We start from the raw sequence: 4,695 nt of genomic DNA, 5'->3' as shown, positions 1-4,695 counted from the left end.
CTTGTCTGTCTACTGTGTGTCTGTGCAGACTGGTCACAGCCCTGTGGCTGGGGGTTGTGTCTGGGAGCCTCCGGGGAGTTAGGTGAGTCATTGGTGATGGGCCCCCGAAGGCCCCCGGTGACATGCTGGATGTTCAGCCCAGGGTATCTGGTAACAAGCTCCATGGGAAGGGTCCAGGATGGAAACTCTCACTCCTTACCATGAGCAGCTCTGTGATCTTGGGAAGTCATTTAATGTCTCTGAGTTTATTTCCTCATCTGTCAAAAGAGAGCACCATTAAATGAGAGAAAGCACGTATAGGGCACGTCACCAGTGCTTGGCACCTGAGCTTGTCCCTTCCCCACCCCAGCTATAAGGGAAGGTCTTGAGGGTCATTGCACTGGCCCTCTACCTGTGCCCAAGTAACTTCAAGGCCCCTGGCACTGGCAGAGGCCTGAGGGCTCCCCAAACACCCGGATGCTGTGTTGGCAGCTGACTGGCCAGGAGGCTGATGGACTAGGTGGCTGCTGCAGCAATTGGTGCTGGGCCTGGGTGGTGCAAGGACACTGGGGGTGGCTTGCTGGACTCTGGGAGGAGTTATCTTGCTAACGCTGGCAGTGGGAACCCAGGCCTGCCAGGTCCCCCAACCCCCAGGCAGGGTGGAGGTGCCTTTCTGTGCCTCACCTCTCTCCGGTGACAAGCAGGAGCTGGGCCAAGCCTCGGGAGGAGACCTCAGAGGTAGGGGCAGCTGAGTCTGGTGCATCCAAGCCCCCACCCCAGAGAGGCTGAGCTCCAGGCTAGGAGCCTGCTGCAGGTTGCCATGGCAACCCTGGCTCTGGGCTTTCCTGATTTGGATTCTGGTGCTTGTGTTTTTCAGCCTTTCCCAGTGCCCCAGAGGCTCACACTGCTACTGGCTCAGGCCGCCAGTCTGGAGCAGGCTTTGCCTGTAGAAATACGTTTCACTGAGCTGAGGGGAAACTGAGGCCCAGAGATATATAGGATAAGTGGGTGGCCTCCTTCCCTGTGGCCCCTTTGCTCAGCCACCTGGCTCTTCTCCTCAGCCCCTCTCCTGCCGCCTCATGCCACACCTCCCAGGAAGCTTGGGGAAAGAGCCATGGCCTGTGCAGAGCCCCTTCCAGGGGGGCAGGAGGGAGGCAGGAGCTCCAGGGCGACACTTTGGAATAACAGTTTCCCCAGGATGGGAAGCCCCAGGCCCAGGCATGGTGGGGATCAGACTTGAAGTCTACCAACTGTTGGGTACCTGCTGCCTTATAGCCTTTAAAGCCTCTCAGTAGTCTCTGAAGTGTATTTTACAGATAAGGAAATCATGGCTCAGAGAGGCTGAATGATCTGCCAGGAATCACACAGCTTGTGAGTGGCAGGGCTGGGACTTGCTGAGCTGGCTGTGCTGCGGAAGGCCTGAATGCATGGATCTGAAGGGGAGACTGTTTAATTTCACAGCAGAGGGGGCAGAGCTGAGAAAGCTGGCAGAGCAGGGACAGGTTTCAGAAAGGAGGTGCTGGGCCTGGCTAAGGCCAAGGTCAAGAGACACTAGAGATAGTGCCAGCTGTGGTGGATTTGAGAAAGGGGCAAGATGAGGCCTAGAGGCATGGGGCTGCCCTGGAGGGCTTGGAGTTGGGGTTGGAGATGACTGTGGTCTGGGCCTCATCCTTGCAAAGGTGAGCACTGAGGCTGTGGGAGCTCTGATGAGATAAGGCTCTGATGAGGGCTGGCAAGAGTGTGGGGAACACAGAGAGTATGAGGCCTCTGACCCAGGACAGGCTGGGGACCCTGAGGCCTGGGTCTGTGATCACCAGGGTCTGATCTGGGGTGTGGAAGGGGGTCTGTGTGAAAGGAGTGTCATTAGTAGAGACCTACTTGAGAGTCCCAGTAGCCCCTACCATCAGGTATGCTACACACAGTAGCACGTCTGTCACACAGAAGGGAGACTTTGGGCCATGAGCTCTTGGGGGGATCTCTGGGGCTGAGGGAAGGACAGCTGGGGGCTGGACCAGGCCAGGCTGCTGAGCCATGGGCTGGGGAGTGGAACCGCTCCTGCCCTCTTTTCCCCCTCACACACTCAGGACATCGGGAGGGTGAAGGTCGGCCTGCAGTCTGTTTTCTCCCTGGCCTCCTCCGGCTTGGTCCTGGGCCTGACTTCCTTGGGTGTTAGGCATTCTTCTGGCTGCTGCCAGTTCCCTCACTCATTCACTCAGTCATTCTTTCATTCATTCCACAAATCTGATTGGGTCCTGCTACGAGCCAGGCATGAAGTGGAAACCAGAACAGCAGGGGAGGGGGAGACCATGACAAATAAGTATTCGGTGTGATGCCAGGTGAGTGCTACAGGCTGTGAGGAAAAGCAAAGACGACAGGGGGTCACGGTGGTAGTGAAGCCTCTGAGGAGGTGCTGTGTGACAGCATGGTGGTGAGCCTTGCGGGGATCTGGGCAAGTGCTTTGTAGACAGGGAAGAGTTGAGCTGAAGTTCCTCGGGCAGGAGCATGGCTGGGGTGTTTCAGGGAAAGCAGTGGAGGGCAGCGGCCTGGAGCAGGGTCACTGGGAGGGAAGTCAGAGGGGAGGGCAGCCTTGGCGGCTCTGGTCAGGACTTGAGTTCTTTCTTGGAGGTAGGGCCGCTGACGGTGGTGAGCAGAGGAGAGACCTGATGGACTTGCGCTTTCACGGACTCTCTTGCTGTGGGGAGAGTAGGCACAGGGGCAAGGACGAGCAGGGAGCCCAGTGTGGAATGCAGTTGCGAGTCGGTGACAGGAGGTGGTGGTGAGAGGTGCGCAGATGCCAGCCGGGCCAGAGGACCTGCCGACATGTGCGGTGTGAGGAAGGGGTCGCTGATGGAGCCTCGTGGGGGGCTAGAGCAAATGGGCATCCGGAGGTGCTGTTTATAAAAGCGGGGAGGACAGAGGAGTGGGGGAAAGATTAGGACTTTGCAGTGGCCATCATTTGGATGTTTATATTGAGACATCAATAGGACAGTCAGGGGCCGGCCCGGTGGCGCACTGCGCTAGTGCGCCGCTTGGGAAGCGCGGCAGCGCTCCCGCCGAGGGTTCGGATCCCACATACAGACCGGTTCCCGCTCACTGGCTGAGCGAGGCGCGGGGGCAACACCGAGGGTTGTGATCCCGTTGCCAGTCCCGGTCCGGTACGGGGGCGACACTGAGGGTTGCGATCCGTTGCCGGACATGGAAAAAAGACAAAAAAAAAAAAAAAAAAAAAATAGGACAGTCAGATGAGATGACAAACAATCAGCTGGGGCTGCTGGAGCTCAGAGGAAGAGGAGGAGAGACCTACGGAACTCATAAAGGCAGGAGAAACCACAATGAGAGAAAGAAAAAACTGCTCTCAGCGTTCCGGGCCGTGGCTGCTTTAATGCTGGAGCACGTGGAGCAGGAGCTGGCAGAAGCCGCAGCTGTGCCCTATAGATGGAATTACTTGGAGGTGGAAGGTGAGAAGAGGACTTTGGTGGCCCCCAGGACAGCAAGACCACTAACAGGGTTCCCGTGGATCCCCACAGGAGCGAGGAGCCAGAACAGCTGAAAAAAGGGAGCCACTCAGACCGGTGAGTCAGCGCAAGGGATGCGCATGGCCCATCCCATGGGAAGTGTTTGGAGCACTGGCAGTGGGGGAGACGTGCCCACCAGGAGAACACTGGGACACAGCAAGGACAGCCAGTCTGCCCCCAGTCAGTGCAGGACCACCCAGAGGAGACTGGTCCGGAATGCAGAATTGCATGGGGTGCAGTTTGATGAAAAAACTCAGGCCCAGATCAGAGTTACTACACAACCCAGGTGCACCAAGTTCCTGGAGAGCCGGAAGTACCTATAAGGTCAACCATTAAACCCTGAGCTGCACAAAAAGTCTTCCCTAGGGAAACAGCAGCAGAGCAGCAATTTAGCTCAACCACACAGCTCAAGTACTGGTTCCCACAGAAAGTTCCCCCATTTTAGTAGTAAGCAAAGGACAAAAATTTAGTTTCTGGCCCAGGCACACCATGAATGCCTTGGGGCCCACCAGGGGACATGAGGTATGGAACCAGGGGCAGGACCCCTGCCCACAACCAGGCTTACCATACCAGCACCTCGGGGCCCGCCAGGAGACCCGGGGCATGGAGAAGGGAACCAGACCCCCCTCCCACAACCAGGCTCACTACGCCAGCACGGGCACTCTCCACAACCAGGTACACTGCCAGCACCATGGAGCAGACCAAAAACATACCCTCTGTGTGGGTGGTCCACCACAGCCACCACGATAACCATGGCTGCAGTGAAGCGGCTAGATGCCACAACCACCACACAGATGGTCCACCAGCCACTGGAGTGAGTTGACACAAGAAGAGTCACCAGCAGTGATAAAGGAGGAGGATGTCTGTCTCCACAGAGTCCATTCCAGAGTGACAGAAGAGGCATCTGCTCTATGATAGTATTGGGGGACCTGATCACGCCTCTCAGCATTGGACAGATCATTTGGGCAGCAAATCAACAGAGTAACCGTTATTCTTTCAGAAGGAGAGAAGAAATCTAGGATGATTAGAAGGGGGAGGGAGAGAGGAAAGGGGATGGGGCAGGGTTGGACAAGGGGCATAAAGAGTAATTACGATTTGTAACAATATATATGCTAGTAATATTGATTTGATCAACATATCTCAATGTTGAATCCCCAAAACATGTATAAACAATTTTTTTTTTTTTTTGTCTTTTGTCTTT

This window comes from Galeopterus variegatus, unplaced genomic scaffold (assembly GCF_000696425.1).
Source record: "Galeopterus variegatus unplaced genomic scaffold, G_variegatus-3.0.2 Scaffold4114, whole genome shotgun sequence".
Lineage (NCBI taxonomy): Eukaryota > Metazoa > Chordata > Mammalia > Dermoptera > Cynocephalidae > Galeopterus > Galeopterus variegatus.
This window is presented reverse-complemented; position numbering follows the sequence as displayed.